Source organism: Grus americana, chromosome 16 (genome assembly GCF_028858705.1).
Source record: "Grus americana isolate bGruAme1 chromosome 16, bGruAme1.mat, whole genome shotgun sequence".
NCBI classification, from domain to species: Eukaryota; Metazoa; Chordata; class Aves; order Gruiformes; family Gruidae; genus Grus; species Grus americana.
The window spans coordinates 17,037,627-17,058,696 of record NC_072867.1 but is presented as its reverse complement, the minus strand read 5'-3'; positions in this window follow the sequence as shown (position 1 = coordinate 17,058,696).

The window sequence follows — 21,070 nt, the reverse complement described above, 5'->3', positions numbered from 1 at the left end:
GGGGGACTCCCCCAGGACGCCTCAGGACAGAGAGCCCGGAGGGGCCGTGTGCCCATGGTGGGGCTGCCCCCCGCAGCACCGCTCTCCCAGCAGCCCGGGATGGAGGGAGCCGTGCGCCGTGAGCGCGGCCGGCTCAGCAGTCTGGGCTCGGGGCAACGCTACGGCTGCCGCATCAGAGCCCTCACGGCTCTGCACCAGCTCACGCGCCTTCGGCTGCCTCTGGGGTGCTGCGCAGGCTCCGTGCCTCCGCAGGCGACTTCTGCGGACAGACTTCTGACTGCCTGCGAGTCACCTGCGCCCGGGAGTAGGTTTTGATTACGGCTCTTGATTCTCCAGCCTGCTTCCCAAATGCTAATGTAGCTTTTGATGTACATGTCTTCATCCTTCAGCAAAAGCAGAATCCGGCTTTGGACAAACGCAGCCCCGCGCCGGCTCCAGTTTTGCAACAGGAGCTCCCGTCCTGTTCCTTGACTTGATACCAGCGTTTTGTCATTTTTGAGGAAATAACAAACTTGAAAGTATTCGGCTTTGGTGCAGCAATTGCAGCTTAATTGCACGTCTCCTTCTGCCCACACAAATGCTGAAAAGTGACTTGGCAAACTTTAAAGGCAATCCAGGGACTGAAATGGGAAGACTTGACAAGCCAGCATTCATCAGCTCTGACTAACGCGTCTGTAGTCTCAAACCTGCTGCTGTTCCTGCTTTGGCCTGACATCTTGCTGCCCTCAAAGAATTTCTTTTGAGTCTCAATCAGCGGCTGCCGGGTGGCTGTGTCTGAAAGGTCTCCCCAGCATTTAGGCTGCCAGGTTACCCACAAACCAGTACCAAACCTTTCTTGGGGTGAGGGCAGCGTTGGCAGAAGCCCTGGCATTTGAATGGGATGGTTTTGCTGCACGGAGAAGACGGAGGGTGCAGATGCCCCAGAGCGTCGCCAGGTTTTGAGCTGGTGCCGTTCCAGGGGACGCGGTTGGCAGCACGGCTCCCCGGCTCCCCGCCGGCTGGAGGGAGCTGCCTCCCCAGGAGCCCCCAGTGCGGGTTGGTGTGCTGGGGCCGTGCGTGGCAGCGGGCACGGCGAGTCCCCAGTGTCCTCGTCTGATGGGAACCTGAGCTGCAGTGGGTCCGCAGCTCCCACGGGGGCCTGCTGGGCAGGACAGAGGGGGAGGGAGGGAGGGAAGGAGGGAGAGCAGCATTCACTGTGCTGCAGGAATCAGCGTCACGGCCGTGGGAGAGATGCTCTGTCATGCCACTGTGCTGGGAGGTAGTGTGTCCCCAGGGCAGTGGCTATGGGGGCTGCGCTGGTCGCCCCGGCATCCTTCACGGTGCAGGGCGGGGGGGGCTCCTGCACTCTCTGTTGCTGCTCTGGGCGCAGGAGAGTTGTCCCCAAACAGCCTCGTGCTGCTGCCTCGGCTCTGCTCTGGCACCTCCTGCTCCTCACGGCCCCGCCACAGCCCGCGTCTCCACCGGGTGTCCTGGATGAAACTCAACAGCTGAACACATTCCTGAGTTATTCTCGTTATTCTCCATCGTAACCGCAGGCACACTTGCTTTTACTGTCACCTGCTCTTCAGGCTTTTCACGTCACTGGAGGTCTGAGTGGGCTGCAGTGGGTTCCAGGGGGTTTTCATCTCACAGGTCTTGCAGTCAGGCTCCGGGCGCTCGATCGCTGGGAACGCGGAGCCCCAGGACCCAAACTGGACTCCCCCCCATCCCGTCCGGAGGCCAAGTGCACGGGTAGGTGTGCTCGCCCAGCACAGCCGCCCTTGCTCCTGTTTCCCCAAGTAAAACCTCAGCCCAGATGCCAGAGAGGCCTCAGGTCGTGCTGCAGGGACGAGAGCGTGGAGGGGATTGCTCGCGTGCTCTGCTTCTCCCAGACACCGGCTGCCGTGCGAGGGCAGGGGGTGAGCGGGTCCTTGCTGCCGTGGCATGCCCACGCAGCTCGTGAGAAAACACTTTTGTGCCCCCCAAAACACTCATGCCCCCACAATGGCCCTGCCCCAAGGGGAGCCGTGCCTGGGGACCCCCTCTGTCTCCGGGGCACAGGGCTGCCTGATCCGGGGAGAGGCTGCTCCCAGAGAGAGGAAGGGCGGGATGCAGGCGGCAGCAGCAGGAGAGATGGGGAGGGCGGCGGGGGGGCAGGGCAGGAGCGGAGCTGCGCCTGAGGGCGGGGGCAGATGTGATGCTCGGTCGCCGTCCCTCCCCAGCCCCCTGGTACCCACGGGGAAGCCGGCCGGGCCGAAGCAGCGTGGCAGCGAGCCCGGTGCTGCCAGCAGTTTTCCCTGCTCCGCGAGTGCTGAGAGGTCCCCTCGAGGAGACGCGGAGAGGAGCGAGCTGAGATTAGCGGTTAGCCCAGAAAGCGTGCAAATGAGGTCGTGAACCCCCAGAGGAAGAGCAGGGAAGGAGTCAGACAACCACGAAAGATCTTGTGGTTATTTGCTCAGGTTCAGATGCGTCTCCCAGGGGCTGCTGCTCTATCCATCCCTCCTTCCTCGGGGCCGTCGGGACAAGCAGGCTTTTCAGAGGAGGGGTGAGGCGGGATGGAGCAGAGCTGGGAGGGGAAGGCGCCGAGGCGTGAGCCTCCGGCAGATGCAGAAACGAGTTAATTGCAGACCCCAGCTCGCCTTCCTTGGAGGTTTGTGATCAGCATGAAGTTAGGGTGCTCTTCAGTTCATCATTTCGCCTGAACCTCTCTGCATGGCTGAGCAGGGGTTTAGTGTACACAGCGTACTGCTTACGCTTGGCATGGAAAACATTGAGTCTACAGGGTTTCGCGAGTGAAATATTTAAGATTTCTCAGCAAATGGTGCATGCCGTTTTTCAGGAAGATGTTTTGCTGTTTTCCCCACGATCAGACTCATCCAGCATGTTCAAGCGGTGGCCTCATTTGTATATAGCATTGGAGAAGCGAGGGGAGTGGATGTTCTCTTCCTTCAGAAAAAGCACAATTTACCAAAGGACAGGAATTATGTAAAGCAACGTGATTTGCTCACGTCCTGAAGTCTGTAAACAGTGTGAGTTATGCTGCATGGCGCTTTTGAAAAGATAACTGGGAAAGGAGGCCCCTTGCTTCATTTTGTGAATGAGCAACTCTATTGTATAATGTTGGGGTTTATTCCATTTCATACTGTGTACACAGTACTTACTGCGCGCTTGTAAATGAGCAACTGAGGAAATAGATCTTGGCTGGAGGCAATTGCTTTCCCAATAGTGATAGAAAACATCATGCGTGGCAGGCTTAGAGGTTATTATTTTAATACCTTTCTTCTCGTTGTGGAGAACGTGCCCGCCTGCTCTGGCAGGCGTGCCGGGTCGCCCCCTCCTCCCCACCACACCGGGTGCCATCAGGCTGGGCTGTCGCTGGGGGCAAAACGCCCCCGTCAGCGCCGACGCCGTGACTCTGTCGTAGAGCCAGGCTGGGCCAAACCCCTGTCCCCCCCATACCAATGAGACCCTTCGGGATCCTTCCTCCCTCCGGCCCAGCCCTGAGAGCTGCACCCGCCGCCCCCGCTCCCGGCTCTGCCCGCCCGGCCCCCCCACCCTCCCCCCCTGCTCCTCCAGCCGCCCCCCACGCGCTCCCGTCCGCGTGGGCGAAAAAGCATTGGGGGTTTGCATGCGTTCTGCATGAGACTCAAAATATCGCTTTCCAGGAGAAATCTGCCGGGATGATCCAAACGTGTTGGGGACGGGGTGGATTTAGGGGCCAGCGTGAGAACAGCAGCATCTCAGAAGAGCGAGCGGGTTGACCGGAGAGACCAGGCGCTGGACCGCGCACTCCAAAGCTGGTCTGACTGCGTGTTTGTGGGAGGCTTCCCCTGCTTGCCTTTACCTTCAGAAGGAATTCCAGCCCTCGCCACAGCCCTCCCCCTGAGGGCACTCTGTCGAGATCAGCGCGTTGCCTTAGCTCTGCGATCTCCTATTTTCTAACCAACAGAGGGTCAGCTGAAAAATTCCTGAACAACAGAAACTCCTCTGCTCCAGCAGCCCTGGAGGTCTGCCTCCCTCGGGGTGGACCATCCCTCACAGACGATGCTCTGCAGCATCCCCATCGCCCCCTGCCCCAGCCAGTCTCGCCGGAGGGTGTTGCTTTGCAGCCTGCAGCCCCTTCGAGCAGACCCTGCTTGGCAGGGTGGCACTTGGCACCCTGCGCACGAGGAGCGGCACGTGGCACCGCTCTCCGGTTACCTCTGCAGAGGGAGAGATGCGATACAGTGAAAAAAGCGGGTGCCAGTGACGTAGCCGTGCTCACGGGACCATGCACAGACCGTCCCTCCTTCACAGGGGTGCTCCGGGAGGAGCAGGGGAGGATGCGACGGAGTCCCCCACTCTGCCCTGGCCGCTTTGAGCGTGCACGCCAAGAGCACCAAAAGCACAGGGCTCTCGTGTCTGCGTGGACGCCGCAAGGCTCCCTGCGCCGCGTGAGCCACGCATGCAGGCGAAAACGATGCAACCCGTACCAAAAAAGCTGCGGCTGGGATGACAAGGCTGCCTCTGGCCGCCTTCCCAGGCGCGAGGCTCTTGGCAGGACCCGGGGCTGGGGCAGGCGGAGGGCTGGCAGCTGGCTCGTGCCCGGAGAGCCGCTGCCTCGGTTTTCCAAGACTCCCTGTTTATTTGTTCTACAACAGCTTGAAACCAAATAGGGTTAATAGCCCTCCCTGTGTCCTAGTGAGATGAAACTACCATTGGGAGACCCAGGACAATTTTTATATAGGATTAGAAAACAAAAATCAATATTTAATTATCTGTAAGCTTTTTGTGTCACTGCATCCTTAGCTTGCTAACTGTGAGTGCCGGCTGCCATGGAGAAAGTAAGTCATTAAAGGTGCAGTATCTTTTACTGGCCTTTTATGGGCCTGCAGTAAATAGAGTACATTATCACTTCTCACACACCGGTATTGTTATTTATCTTTACAATCTCTATTTACCTATATTTATGGTAGATTTCTCCTGTATATTATATGGCTAGGTTAACTTTAATGGGGTTCATTAAAACAGGCACTTAAAACTTTGGAACATCCTCATTTGGACAGACGGCAAGAAACCGAAACAGGAAAGGGAGAGGAAAGGCGTTTTATGTCAACAAGTCCCCAGCGCTCGGGAGGCGAAGGGTGGGTGACGGAAACGCCGGCAGCTTCAGGGCTGGTGTCCCCAGGCCGGGGCTTTTGGGGACCCACAGCCTCTTGGAAAGGACCATCGGGTCTGTCCCCACGGGTGCTGGGGGGGGGGGGCAGCCTCACAGCGCCAGGAGGAGGAGGAGGAGGACGGAGCCTTCGCTGGGCACCGGGTGCTCAGTCCCAGGATGCTCTCGGTGTCCGGGGAGCTGTGAGCGCACGGCTCTGAGGGGCTGCTCAGGGTCTCCCCCATCCCTGTTACACCTTTCCCCGTAAGCTGGAGCCCCCGGCTCCTCCGCAGCGCGGTCCCCGTGGTGCAGCCTCCCACCCCACCGCAGCCCCACGGGACAGACGGACAAAGCGCCCAGCACCCTCCCGACCGAGAGCCCATCCTGCGCAGCCCCGGGCACCCACGGAGCCTCCAGCGCCCCTCACCGTTTCACGGCCCATCCACCTGTACCCCCAGTTCCATGAAACGCTGCTAGCGACGTTCAAAAGACAATAAATAAATACTCTGCAAAACAAAACCTTCCCCCACGGGGAGGGGAACGGGCAATTAGCAGATCTTTTTGCTGCAGTAGTTAATTTTTTACAAGCCTCCCTTATTTTCACTGTTTCCCCTGGTTAATAATGACTAGCAGCCGCTTACACCATAAATAAGTTCCACAAATTTCGCAGATGCACCGGGCTGTTTAAGCAGGGAAATTGAGCAGCATATGTCTGAATGGTTAATTGACTTAATTGCTGTTAGTTGGGCTATTAGCACACTTGATCCACCCCAATGACCGCAATACTTTCTTAATGGTGTTCATTTTATTTGGATGCCAAGCTCCAGTTACCATTACAGGGAAATTTCCAATTGCTGATTACCTCATAAATATATAATTGTAGTCATAGGCTAAATAAAGCCAACAGGCATTAATAATGAACAGCGTTTGACTAAGAGCCTTTAAAGGATGATGGAAGTTTCTTTAAAGACCCTAGCTATTCTTGAAATGTAAATAATCTTTCATGCTTCTATTTTTAATGATGCTGCGTCCTTTTTCCAGGTGGCATCGAGCAGCAGCAGAGGTAAAGTTGCATCCCGCGGCCAGGTAACGTCCAGAGAAAATAATACCGAAAGGAGCCTCTGAGCTCTCACTCCCCCCCCCAAGCATCGCTCCCAAGGGACGCTGCCATTATGTCTGTCAGGCAGGCGCCGGCGCGTGAGTGTCCGGTGACACACGCCTCCTACGCAGGGGTTTTTTAAACAATTTTTCCCACTCCCTATCTGCAAGGAAAGGAAAAAGCAAAGTGCCATCGGGCCAAATCTGGCCCTTCGGTGCGTGCGGGGGGCTCGCGGGGCGGGCGAGGGGAGCAGGCGAAGGACACCGCGTCTCTCGTGACGTCACGGCGCGAGGCTGCCGAAACCAGGCGAGCGTGTCGCTGACTTCAGCGCTCGTCACGCTGGGAGGGACGGCTGTCACCTCCCTGCCCAGCCCTCGGCGCCAGGCAAGCCCCAGGTTGTCGCCCCATGGCCGGGACCCAGTGAGGATGCGAGAGCAGCACCCACGGCAGGGGTGGGCGACCGGGACCCCCCGCTCGGGGACCCCCCGAAATGGAGTTTAGTCCATCACCAAACAAACAAATAAATGAACAAACGCACCTACGAGTGCAGACCTGCCCCAGAGGGCAACGCTAAGGGTAAATACGATTTACCCAGAAGATGAATGGCAAGGGAAAAACGGCCTTTTCTAACTCCAGCATTGTTACTGGCTCTAGAGACAATTTAATTATCCTAGGCTATTCTTAACTGACCTAGTAAAATGAACCTGCCTAGCTCTGTCCACAATAATTACCTACGATTTGCTAATTCACGTGGAGAAGAAATTACTCCTAGATAGTCTGTTAATCTTTGATTCCTAACCATGAGCTCATTTACTCTGGACTTGTTCCCTACTGACGCCAAACAGAGAGAATTACATTAGTTATTTTCAGCTATTAGGGAACTAGTTATAATTAATGCTGTCTTTGATGATAGCCTGATTTTACGCGGATGCCTCGGCGGCGCTGCCACGGGTGGGTGGCATGGCACGGCCACGCTGCCGGCTGGGGCAAGGAGGGCTTTGGCCGCTTGGTTTAGCCCCAGAGCCTTCTGCAGTAACGGGGTCGGGGTCCGTCCTGCGCATCCTCGCGGCAGGGTCGCTCGTGCTAAGGAGCGGGGCCAGGGAGGTGCGGGAGCAAGGCTGCGTGCTGGGGGTCCTGCGCCGAACGCGCCGGGTCATGGATGCGGAGAGCGCGGGACTGGCCAGCTCGGCTGCGCGGGGTGAGGATGGTCCCCATGCCCAGAGCAACGTCCCACCCCTGTCCCCCCGCGGCAGTGCCAGAGCGGTGGGGCCGCGTTACCCCGCACGACGTGTCCCGTGGGACCCGGGGGCGCGTGACCGTGGGCTGCCACCACGGGGGGCACGGCGTGGGGGGCTGCCACCGCCCCGCTGGGAAATCGTTTCCCGTTTCCACCCCTCCCGCCTGTTTCTATGGACACTGCCGTGCGGTGGAAAGCCCGTGTGCAGGATGAATGCTGGGGAGGAAGGAGAACACCAGGAGAGAGGAGAAGGCTTTTGAGGAACAGGAGAGCGAAACACCGCTTGTATCCGCCCCAGCTGCCCTGACGCCGGTGCCGGGGTCTCCCCGCGCCCCAGGGCCACCCCCCCTCCTTACCCCGCCTTCACGCTGGGGTCCCTGGGGAGCAGGAGGGGCTGGAAGCAGCTGAGCTGCCCAGCCTGGGGCCGGCACACCCCGAGGGCAGCGGACGAGCCCCCTCCTGGGAAGAGCCACCTCCGAGGGTGGAATCCCCCCGCCCTGCCCCGTTCCTGGGGAACACTGCTCACCCGGGGGCCATCCCCCCGCAAATCCACCGGGGCCCGGCCCCTGCGTGCTCAGAGCAGCCGGCAGGCATCCCCTGCCTCCCCCGTCGTGCGACGGAGGTGCGGCTCCTCTCCGTCCTCCTCTCCATCCTCCCCGCTCCGCGCCTTCGCACCCGACCCGAGCGCTCGGCGACAACCTCTGCCCTGTGCCCAGCCGCTGGTACAAACCAATTACCGACGTGAACTGGGAGGTCAGGCAGGCTGCTCCTCAAACCCAGGGCAAACGAGAAGCAGATGTGAGTTTCAGCAGAGAAAAGGGCTTGGGATATGAAATAGTTTCACCTGGTGCCTTCATCTTCTGGAAAATCACATGTGCCAATTCCTTTTGAAAATGATCAAAGCCAGGCACGGTGTTTCCTCTCTCCTTGCCGATCTACCCGAGTCCGTTTTATCAGATGGAGCTTAAAGCAATGGTATGTTTTATTTTAAAACAGACTTAAAAAATATTCCGGCCTTTTGGCTTGACCATTCAAACCATCTGGTTTCATACGTTTCAGATGTTAGCCCAAAGAAGAGAAACGGTGTTAACAATAAGCGAAAGTAGCTAATAATCAGTTTAATACAATGCTGCGTAGTACTTATGAAGTTGGCATATCCAAAATTATTACCAGAAGCCCAATCTTAATCCTTTTTAAGTTGGGGGGAAAATGGATCAAAAATTAGAATGATATCAAGCATAAAATAATCTTCTGTCTGTGTTGCACTGATAAAAAAATAGAATATATAATTACCATGTACAAACTGCTTATGTTTGTGATTATATGTTGCTGCCATCTCCAGGTCCTCACTGTAAATGACTTAATTGGCTTGTCCTGATATACGGATGCAGAGAACAGGAGCGCGCTCCGGATCTCGCGGGGGTGCGCTGGGGCTGCCGCGGGTGCGTGCCGGGCCGGGTGCCCACCCAGGGACCGGGGGGACCTGAGACGCGGCCGAAGTTTGGAACCTCTGGGATGTGCTGCAGCCTGTCCGAGGGGCTGCTGCGAGCCCTCCCGGGGCTGGGGTGCTCCCGGGCTGGGGGGGCACCGGCAGCTGCACTTAAGGTTTCTTTTTCCTCCTCCTTTATAATTGCCACATCCCGCCACGGATTAGTTCTTTTTTCCCCCGGCTATTTTTGAGACGAGCGAGCAGCAAGTCTGGCAGAACGATGGCCACGGACTCTGAAACAAAGGTGGGGTGGACGCAGCGTGGGGACACCCACGGTGCTGGCAATTTTTGAATTTAGAGAGTGCCCCGCGCCTGAAGGGCTGTTGAAATCAATAAGGGAACCGGGAGGGAAGGACAAAGGATCGCAATGCCCTGTCTAGACGATAAGTGTACTTGAAAATCAAGTCATGGGATTATCTCCACATAAGAGCAGACTGGGCAGACATACAGCAACCAGTGTTCAGGATTGAAAGGAAATTGCAAAAAAAAAAACCAAAAAACCAACCAACCCGCAACTCAGAAAGCTGGCAAAACTAAAAGGATGTGCTCTTTTTGTTGCTTTGAATAGCGCTCAAATAGATAAGTCACTGCCTGTGAAAGCAAACCGGGAGACAAAATTTCAGGGTATTAGAGAAGCATCTCTCCATCCGCACACACACGGCGCCGGCAGCGGGGGAAGCCAGCACAGGCTCCCGCATCCCTGCCGGGACGGACGTGTGGGCACAGGTCAGCATCGCCCGCCCCGCGCTGGGAACCGCTCCGGGCAGCTGGACCGCACGCAGGCAAACAGCACCTGAGCGTGGGGTGTGACCCCCCTTTCCAGTTCGTTAACAGACATTTCCCCCCGCCTGCGCGCAAAGGGTCAAGGCGCAAAGTCTGAATTTCAGCCACGGGAGAGGGGAGATGCTCGGGCCGGGAGCCGTGGGCAGAGCTCAGTTCGCCTCCGCCGTGCCCAGCGCAGAGCCGGGGAGCGCCAGGTCTGCTGGGGTCGCAGCAGGAACGGTGACGTGACATAGCCCGACCAGAGGAGAGAATTTTATTTATATATGGGATAAATAACACGCGAATGCTCTCTGGGTAAAGGAGATACCCAAAGATTCTCTGTATGAAAGCTCAGATCTGCATCTCCCCGCGTAACAGATAGCTGCGTATAATAATAAATATCTGCCCATGGACAGACCGTGAATAAGTACAACATGTATAATGCACCAGGATTACGTGATTTTTTATGTATAAAAATGTCGTATTAGCTTTCTGGTTTTTCTCCCACATATCAAATAACAATACCCCACTTACAGCTGAAGTATGCTCCTTTTTACTACCCGCTATATTTATTACAGCTGAGAAAATAGATTTTTTTCTTTTTTGTTTGTGGGGTTTTTTTTATTTGCTAAATTTAGCCATTTTTCTGGTGATGACGTTCAGCGGCCTAGAAAGCAATGTTCTCAAATAAGTTCATCATTCTCAAAAGCCTTCGGTGTCATTTAGTGAGGAATTCTTGCTCTGAAAAACATTTGAATGCAAATTATGGCCATTACCACAATTAAATATTTATTTTTGCCCCCAAATGCGAAGATAATTTCATAACTAACTCAGCAAGGTAGGCAGCAGCAGAGGGGAGCGTGACAGACGCCGTACGTGCGGCGTGCGCCGAGCTGCGCCATCGCGCGTGCCGTGCGTCGGCGCCGGGGTCGGAGCTGCTGCGCCAGATGCGCTGGGAGCAAACCAGGACGGGATCTGCTGCGGAGAAGCTGCTGGAGCGTTGCCTGGGCCCGCGGAGCCCCTGCCAGCTCCGCTCCCCGCCGGAGAAGCAGGGGTGCCGGGGGAGCTGGGACGTGGGGGCATCAGGGTCCTGCGCGCGTTGGTGCTTGCCGTTGCTCGCCAGCCCCGTCGGAAAGGGCGTCTTTGCTTTGGGCTTTCCCAGCGCACGTTTTTGGGTGAAGAAAAGCTATGATGAGAAGTCCGGAAAACACGAATGAAAGTTTGGTATTTGCAAAAACCTCACGCTCCCGAGTTCCTGACTTTTTCAATGAAAACCTGAATCTTTTATTTGAAAAATAGAGAAAAATTTGGCAAAACTTCTGAAAAGATCTCTTTTCTAGCAACCCCAAGCCGTGCCTTCCATCAAGAAAAGTGACACCGTCGTTTTGAAAGAGCTTCGCTCACCCTGCGTCGGGCGGGATGACGCGAGTCATGCCGAGGAGACTGATGGGTCTGCTCTTAGCGCGTTTTTCTGACTGCTCCTAAGTTCTTGGGCAGAGAATTTTTCATAATAGCTCCTAAAACTGCAAATCAATAGATGGTGTTTGCTAAACAATCCAGTCAAATCAAAGTTATATTTTGAACCTGAAAAAGTACCTGCTGCTCTTTTTACCATTTACCCAGCGCTAATATTTACCTGGAATTAGTTCTGTTCGCTTCACAACTAAGAGCGCTGCCTCTCGGGGAGGAGGGTGGCCGGCAGGGTCTTTCATTGCTCCTCTGGGGTGAAAATGTTTTGGATGAACATAATTTGTTCTCTGATTTCCCAGGATCCAAAATCTATTTGATAGTAAAGGTCAGAAGAGCTTTCAGTCACGCAGACAAGCTGCTGAATATAGATGGCCAGAACCGCAGAAATATGCAAATTCGTGGACTCAGACAATTAACATTTAAGCTAAATTAAAACTAGAAGCAGCGAAGACACAAGAGCACGGGCCGTGCCCATCGCGTCTCTTCGGGCTGGCACCGCACAGCCGGTCCTAATCCTTCGGTCCCGTCAGCGCTCGGGTTGTTTATCACCAATAAATCAATAATTTGGGCAATACCTTTCTGGTGAGTTTTGGCTGCTGTGCCATGGACCTGTCTGAAATGCAGAAGACATCCGCGTGCCGCACTACTTCTCGCCGCGTGGCTCCTCTGGGCGCGCGGGGCGGTGGGTTCAGCTGGCAGACCTGCTGCGCAGCCAGCGTGCCGATTTGGCCGCCCCTTCCCCCGTGCCCACCGCTCTGCACCGATTCCCGGATCTTTTCAAGCTGGGAGGGAAACTGAGCAAGAAGCTGGCGGGGTGCTGGGCCGCCCTGCTTCCCTCTGCTGTCAGCTGCATCCCTGGCGATGGCCTCACCTCCGCCCCAACCCCACTGCTCCTGCAGCAGCGATGGCGAAACCCCATCTGCTGTCTCTGTCTCTCTGGCTTGCCGTTTATTACAGTTTTTAAACCACCGGTTCCCGCTGTAGCTGGATGCCGTTCCCTCCGCGACTGTATCTGGAAATCTCTCGTTTCCTCCCGTTTCTTTAGGAGGCGGATTTGAACCGGCATCGCTTTTCTTAGTTTTTCCTTACAGCACATCTGGGGCTCGGCGCACGAGCTGCAGTCGGGCCAGCAGTTGCCCTGAATTTTGGGGTTTGCCATAACACTCCAGATTGCTGCCGTCCCCTGAACAAGGCTGTGCCTCGCAGCTGGCAGAAAAGGGATGCGCTCCCTAAAACCGCCTGGTCCCCAGCCATTGTGTAGGAGAAATTCTATAGGGTGTACGCGTCTCTTCCGGAGCGCTCGGCAAAGGTGGGGCAGCAGAGGACAGGAGTGACTCCTTAATGAGGGGGAATGTCTGAAGAAGTTTGTGAATGGACTGGGAAAGCCATGGGCTCAGGATCACGTTGCGTCTGCTGAAAGAGCTCTGTAAATGGAGTCATTATTGGTGGCAGTAACCGATCCGCCTCCTGGCTGAGAGTCATGGAGATTAGACATTAATTGAACATGGTCTCTGGGAGGGGAGTGTTTCGGGGTTAAAACGGGGAGGCAAGAGAAACATTAGAATTGTGGAATAGAAAGGGGCTGTTAATAAAGACACAAGGGCAGCTGTGCACCGAGTGTGGGGGGTGATATAGGATTTCAAGAGCCTGGGTCCTCTTTCCACCGAGAGCTACCTTACACGGGGATGTAACCCTAGGAATCGCGCCCCGGAGCCGCCGCTCTCCGTCCTGCGCTGCCCGGGGAAGGTGGTGCGGGGCGGTAGCAGCCCCTGCCCTGCAAGGGGGTCACCGGGCAGCCTGGCCATGAAATCTGCTTTGATCGCGAGATACCGCATGGGGCAAGAAAGGGCCGCTCCCTGCTTCCCACCGTATGTGGGACCTTTTGTCTCAGACTTGGGACTTTTCTGCCGCACACGCTGAGATTAATGGATCGGGAGGGATGCGATGAGCAGAGCGCTTTCAGGAGGTGGAGGTTCACTGGGATGCCGTGCCCTGGCACAGCTGCGGCTGAATTTAATATCGAAGTCACGACGAGACAATGAGTTTTCTTCGTCACAGCTTTTCAGTTCATTACTCTCCCTCTTTTCTGCAAATAAGTAAATGCACTTAACAGGTTGCTACAGGTCACCTGAGCTACTGACATGTATGCACTCTTATCCCATGGTAACTGCGAAGTACTGTTACCGATCTTAAATGTCAAGAAAGTGATTTAAATATAAATTTACATTTGCTGCAAACTAACAACAACGCGTATGCAGTTACTGCAGCCCAGCCAATGCACCACAGCCCCCGAAATGCGGTAATTTGCTTGGGGTGCTCTACCTGAGTTGCGTTTATCTGCACAGCGAATTTCGGAGCAAGGCACTGCAGCTTGGAACTGGGCTGTCACCGCTGCTCGCTGCAGGATGAGGCGTCACAGCAAATCTCCACCTCTACCACAAAGTCTCCTCGGACTCTTTAACCTCCCTTTGAGCGGGTACAAGAGGAAGGTGACGTTTTGCTGGTGGGAGTAGAGGGACTTACACAAAGCTTTTCAGAGGGTGCAGCTTCTCCCCAGCTCTGTGCTGGCTGGAGATGGCTCAGGGTGGAACGAGCTCGATTTGAACCCTCGTGTCTGTGTCGCCCTGCTCCCAGCTGCAGCGTGAGCGATGCTGAGTTCCCAGCAATCGCCTCTGCCGCGTGCCCAGCCCAGGCGTCACGGCAGGCGCTCCTGGGTACTCGACAACCAGAAGGACATCCTGTGAGAAACGTGCAAGCGAACCTCCCGTGAGAAGTGGCGATCCCTCCGTCGATTGTAAATAATGAGCAGAAGTAGCAAGAGAGGCGGCCGGTGCCTGCAGACAACGCCTGCAGCTGGGACACGGGGCTGCCCTCGCCGCAGGAGCAGCCCAGCTCGGGGTCCCCATCGCCGTCCCCGTGACCCTCCTTCTGATCTCCAGCCACGGGAGCGACCGCGTGGGGCATTAGCGCTTGCACGAGCCGACATCTGCAGCACCCCTTCCCTCGCAGGCGCAGGCAGAAGGCAGCGCGGGAAGCCAGCAGCGGGGTACCGGAGGAGCTGCCCTTGAAACGTGCTGCCTCTGAAGGCCAGAGGGAATAACGGGAAGTCAGCCGGTCTGTGCAGCTCCCGGCTGGAGCTGGAACGAGGGATGGGAGGAGAACCTTTTCCAGGAGCAGGAGAGCAGTGTCGGTGGGTGCAAAGAAGGGAACGTGCCTCCCTGAAGCCCCCAGCGCTCCTGCACCTCCGGTTTCACTGCCAGCCCGGGCGGAGGATCCATGGGCACCCAGCGCACCCACGGAGCAACACCCAGCCCGGCTGCGGGGCAGCCCCCCGCGTCTCGGCTTTGGGCATCTTGCTCTCAGGCAAAGTTTCCAGAATTAGACATTGTGGGTTTTTCAGCGCACATTTAGAAACATCTGTTTTGGGTCTGAATAAGAACGTGTTTTTCCTCCCTGAATCTTAGAATCACTCAGAAAATCGCAGGTGAAATTCCCACTCGTGGCCAAGCTGGGCTCCAACGCTGCTGGAAGCCATCGCGATCCACGTGCGGAGGAGAGCCAGGCTGTTTGGACAGCCCTCATATTGATGTATCCAAACTTTGGAGACATCGATTTTGCATCTTTCGCATCTGACAGGCTTTCATTAACAGCTTTGATGTAACTCTGATACAGCGGATAATCTGTGTTTTCCTAGTTGAGCGTGTATTTCCTCAGGCATGCAGATAGCTGGCACCTTTCCCCTTCTTCCTCTCCCACAGTTTCCACACGAGTAGTCCCAGCAATACGCACAAACCCATTTAGCAAATGGATTTTTTCTCGCGAAGTGCTCAAAAAGAGTCAGCCTTTATTATTAAAAATGGTGACTGGCGTATCGTGACTCAACAGTCTGAGGCAAATCTGCACGCTGTATATCAATACTTCACGTAAGCAACTGGAGGAATCAATAGTTCAAGTATATTTCTGTATTTATTACATATTCAATCGACTAACTCATGCTCTTTCGTCAATACATTAACTGATAATAAAACTCTGTTTACTATAGAAAATATTAGACACCGTATAACAAATAATTGAACATTAGTGTGTGCAAGTATTGAGCTACAAAGGAGCGGCGGGAGGGAACTGTATAATATCTTCCTGGTTAAGCCCACCTTGTGTGATTAAAGGAAAAACAAAATGCCGTAGATAAGAGATTAAAAACATCTTGTGCTACTACAGATCTGAAGCCATCAAAGCGGGAAAGATTACGATGAGCAGGTTTCGAGTCGTCGCGGTGCTGGAAACGCCTGCTCCCCGGGAGGGCTGGCTGGAGAGCGTGGGTCGGGTTTGCAGAATCCGTCCTTCGCCGACGGGGAAGCGCCGGGCTCCCCAGGCAGGGCTGTGCTGCTGGCGGCAGCGTGAGCGGCTCTTCAGGAGCGGTTCTGCAGGGCCGCCGCAGAGGGAAGAGGATGGCTGCTTTGGGGACAAGGAAGCATCAGCTGAAAGTCATCTGGGGTCCAGCCCAAAGCTTTAGTTCTGCTGCAGTCTTGGACAGGCAGCGCAGACCCGTGTGCGACCCGGGCACAGCCATCCTTCCTCTCGCCCAGTTTCTGCTGGCGTAAGGCATAAGCTTTTGGGGGCAGTAACCTTCTTTCCGGGGAGGTGCCCTGCAGCGAAGCCCCTGTCCCACCCGCAGAGGCCGGGAGCCTCCTCAGCGCCGCTGCTCCGGGGAACGAAGAACCCCGTGCGTGCACTGGGGGCTGGGAGTGCCCAGGGTCAGCCCGGAGCGAAGGGAGGGCGCCGGGGAAACCTCACCGCTGCTGCGACACACGGCTGAGAGCCACGAGCATCATCTGGGCACCGCACGGGCAACGAAAATCGCACGTTTAGTGTAAACCACAGCGGTGAGCACAGCCAAAGTGGGTTCGGTGTCTTGCAGCGGGGTGAGGTCTGCGGTGGGAATCAGACACATTTTATCTGGGACAAGCATTGGCTTGTGAGTGTTTCGGCTGAGGAAGCCTAACTGAACCCATCTGGTTCCAGGGAAGAGGAAACCAGGAGGTGGCAGGTCTGGGGCTTTCAGACACCGCTGAGCAGGGATATCTGTGACTCCATGGTGCATGACTGAACGTTTTCCAGCTCTGTAACCCTGTCCTCCCAGAAAAGCATCAGGGCTGCAGACACATTGTGGGTCTTCTTGCTCACACAGGGTAACCCCTTGAAATACACGGTGATACTTAACAGCCAGGAAGCATCTTGTTACAATTTACAGGGTATTAATGAGCAATCTGGTACATATGGGAACAAATGATAGCGCTCTGCGTTAATACCAGGGTCATTAATGCATACTCTAACAGAGGGAATAATTAGGGTGAATTACAGCTATAAGGCTGCGTTGGCTGGTGCATGAGTACGTGTGGCTCCGGGACTGTTCTCCAAATTCACCTGTATCTGGTTGGGTTGGGGGTGGCACCTCGGAGGGCAGCAGTGTTTCCATGGCACGTAGGCAAGGTGCCGGCCATGCCGCTGCCGCGCCGCAGCCAGGTAATTAGCAGCTGAGATGGCCTCTGTCCTTACGAGGAAGCAGCCGACAGTTTCGAGTCAAATGTGAAAGAACAGTTTATTTGGTGTCACTTTTAATTAAGCTCGATAGCAAAGCCTCTATTAAGTGTGAGGAATGTCTCCTATGAATGCACTGCATTACTATTAGTTATATTTTATTTTTATCATTGTTATTATTTATTAGTCTGGAGACCCAGTAGTCCATCGATTTGTTTCCGAGTAGCCCAGACGAGGCTGAGTAGTTGTAGATCATCTTCGACTGAGGCTGACACTGGCATTTTCTCTCCTAAACCATTGATTACGAGCGTGCGGGCTCTGGAGCAGGTTTGGTGTGAGAGCCTGTGCGGAGCAGGTGAGCACAGAAGCCCTGGCTCCGGCGAGGCTGCCCGGGAGCTGCAGGCTGGCTGGCGCTGCATCCCGTGGGATGTCGGCAGCACCGCGCTCCCTGGGGGGGCCTGAGCAGCCAGGGGAGACGGGAGCCAGGCGGGTCGGGGGTTGCTGCCCCGGCTAAGTCACGTCCCTGGCAAGGACTTGGCTTGTGCGGAGCGCTTCGGAGAAGAACAAAGAGCTCTTTTTTTGCCTGGACTAAGAATCGTACTGTGTGCGACGTAGCCAGCTCAGTGTAGGTGAATAACCCTTGTACGCTCACTTGGAGAATATAGCGGTGGTCCTACTGCAGCAGGGCAGGGAGCCGGCCCCCGCTCGGAGTGAAAACAGAGCGTGGATGAAAGAAGGGAGTGCATTTTCCTGCAGCTCTGCAAACATTAATAACGCACGATCCCTTTATGAAAGCAAACTGAGGAAATGAAAGCATGAAAAGTAGGATGCAAAGAAAATTGAAAAGCATTTCATGTGCAGTGAATACAGGGTAAAGCAGTGAGGAAGGACCAGAGGCTTAACACAGTTGGCACCGTTTGCACTCACCAGCACGCTGCATTTGCGTTTGCTCCAGGAACTGGAGTGCCTCGAAGCAAGGCGTGCTTTGGTTGTCATTAATGCATTGCTCTCTGAGGTTCAGTTCAGCAAGATGCTCAAACGTGATCGTCATCTTTCTGGAAAGCGCAGAAAAGCGGTGGGCACAGCATTCGGAGCCTGCCCCTCTCTCAGCTGTGCCGAGCTCAGACTCCCCAGCTGCCCCAGTCCCTAAATCGGGGGGGTCCCTCCCGACAGCCTGAACTGTCGCACTCCAGCCAAGCGGCGAGTGCCGGCTGCCGGTGCGGGCGCTGCGGCGCGGGGAGGTAGCGCCGGGGCCGTGCACCATGTATAATGCAATGACCAGCCAAGGAATCTGTGTCCAGATGCGTGTTTACATCCCTTTGCTCTGGTGCTTTACGAGGGAGAACGTCTGTGTCTTTGTCACTGCTGATTGCCCTCTGCTTGTTCTTGCATTTGATAGTTTCAGACAAGCAGCCTTCACCTGAGGACATGTCAGAGCGTTGCTGGTTACTTGTCCAAAGGGGAAAACATTCTTTATCTCCTTCAGTAGCTTGTGCTTTATGATGCTGTAATATCCTCTGCTGCTGGAGCTGCAGCCTCCTCGCTTAGCGTGAGATATGTATTATGTGTATTTCAGTGATCCTGCAGATATTCCGTGTATTGAACCGACTATCTCAAGCGCTACGCAAATGAAGGAATAGAATTCTGCAATATTTTCAAAGTGAAAAAAGGGCTTCGTTTCCAGAGATGCAGGGTTTGTGGCAAAGGGGAAGGCCAGCAGCTCACTGCGGCCCGCAGCTCGGGAGCAGGCTGCCCCGCTGCCAGCCTCGCCTTTGCAAACCGCCGTTGATGGGTCGGAGGGAGGGGGTGACAGCAGAGGGTGACCCGCGGGGCTGGGTCCAGGCAGCCCTCGCCAGCGCGGCTCACGGTGGGCGTCCCTGCCCGCGCCGGGCTGCTCTGCCGTCACCCTGGCAGGAAGATGCTGGACATCCGTGGCTGGCCTCAGGCAGCTGAACCACCAAGCTGAAACGAATCCGAATTTCTGCTCGTCACACTCAAATGCGAGATTTTCAGAGGGGCCCTTGGGCACGGCTTACAGCCTGCCGAGGCACGGGTGATGGACATGGGGGCTCATTAGCGGCTTTCTGCCCCGGGTGAGAGCTCACCCGCAGCCTCCCGCCAGTGCAGGGGGGCCCTGGGTGCGGGGGACCCCCCCGGCTCTGGGGATGGGCTGGGGAGCCCGGAGAGCCGGCAGCCCCGCGGCAGGCAGGGCAGCGGGAGCGGGTGCCCGGCTGGGGATGGATGGGGGGGATGCGCCATCCGTGCTCCCTCAAAGCCAGTGTGGGTCAGCGCAGCCCCCCGCCCTGCCCTCGGGGCTCCTGGTGCAGCCCTCAGCGCCTCGAACACCCCCTGCGTGCGCAGATATATGGGCAGTGCGTGTCTTTAATAAAATACAAACTTACATTTCCCTTTTCAAATGAAATTAACATACTTTATTGCCAGCTATAAGAAATATTCCTTAAGGGTAAGAAGTTTATAAAAAATTTAAAGTAACAAAGGCAAACTTATAAAAAATTCATCTTTTAGTAGTGATTGCTCTATAAAAAAAAGAGTGAGTTTAAGTGAGAATACAAAATTCACAGAATTAATTATGTAAACAGAAAAAAAGGCACAACGGCTGAGAACTAAACTAATTAGCAGCAGAGTCGCCCCAGCAGTGTCAGCCTGGACCTGCAAGTCGGCTGCTTAAAATAACCCACAGTGCCAATCGTGTCCCGAAGTTATTTATTAAATAACTCTGCTAAGGGTCAGCATAGTGTTGACTTAATCAACTGAACCGTAAGCGTGGGGAGACACCAACTTTTCTCACCTGCGCATCACACACGGCAGCACTTCCCAGCATCTTTACGCCGAGCCTGGCTGCAAGGATGCGCTGCGGTTTGCTCGTTTGCATGAGGGCGTCTCGGGGGGGGCTGGCTCGGGGCTGCTCCTCGCGGCTGCTCCTCGCGGCTGCCAGCTGCCGCACCGGGGACGGCGGGGACAGCGGGAAACGCGGGACGTCCTGCACGGGCGCAGGGAGCACCGTGTGTCCCAGACCTCGCCGAGGTCCAGGCAAAACGCATTCGTGATCGGTTCCGGGATCCACGGGCCATTTCAGCACAGCCGGGACATGGCTTGATGTGCACAAGAGGTGACGCATGGCTTTGTCCATATACTTAAGAGGTGCCAAGTTCAGCAGCTCTAATCTGCTTATGAAGCACCGTGCCAAGGCACTCGCTGCCTCCCCCGCTTGGCCTGTGGTAGCGGGTTTGGAGGCTTGCCTGGCCGAGAGTCCCAAAAGGAAGGAGAAAACCCCAGGCCCATACAAATAACAGCGCCTGGAGGGAAATCCTCCACAATCTCCTGCACCGCAGCTTTCCTGCCCTACTCAAAGCCAGAGCAAGGCTGCGGTCAAACGCTCCGCACACCAAACCCCCCTCCCTCCTCGGTGGAGAGCAGAGAAGGGACGGGAGAGAGAAGACTGAGGCTGGGGGTGGGAGAAGGAGGAGAAGGAGGAGAAGGAGGAGAAGGAGGAGGAGGAGGAGAAGGAGAAGAAGGAGAAGGAGGAGGAGGAGGAGAAGGAGAAGGAGAAGGAGAAGGAGAAGGAGAAGGAGAAGGAGAAGGAGAAGGAGAAGAAGGAGAAGGAGAAGGAGAAGGAGAAGGAGAAGAAGGAGAAGGAGAAGGAGAAGGAGAAGGAGGAGAAGGAGAAGGAGAAGGAGAAGGAGAAGGAGAAGGAGAAGAAGGAGAAGGAGAAGGAGAAGGAGAAGAAGGAGAAGGAGAAGGAGAAGGAGGAGAAGGAGAAGGAGAAGGAGAAGGAGAAGGAGAAGGAGAAGGAGAAGGAGAAGGAGAAGGAGAAGGAGAAGGAGAAGGAGAAGGAGAAGGAGAAGCCACCTCGCCGGTGGAAGTGCAGGTGCTCGCTGTGGCTCTGCCTCCATCCCTCCGCTTCGGCACGGAGGGAGAGGTGAAATCCTGAGGCGGAGGAGCTGCTGCCCACGGCGCCGTCCCAAGACCATCCTCCTGCTGCTGACCCCAACCTGTGGACAGACGCGGGGGCTGCCGAGGGGGCTGGCAAGTGAGGGGGGGTCCTGCGCCGGGTCCGTTTCCCCCCACCTCTCCAGGTCTGCAGGGGTGGCTCTCGCCCACCCGCGGGACCCCAGCCGCTGGAGCTGGCTCAGCAAACACAACGCACGTACCGGTGCTTGTCTCGCTGCCTGAACGCGCCAGCCCAGACTCCTTTCTCCAGATCGCTCAGGTTTAATGATTGCCCTGCTAAATTCCGAACAGCCAAATGCAAAGGACGGGACCGGAATGAGCAAGAGACTTTCCATTCACAGGCACATTAAACGTGTCATTGAGATGGAAGTCGCTTGCTCATTCCAGCCT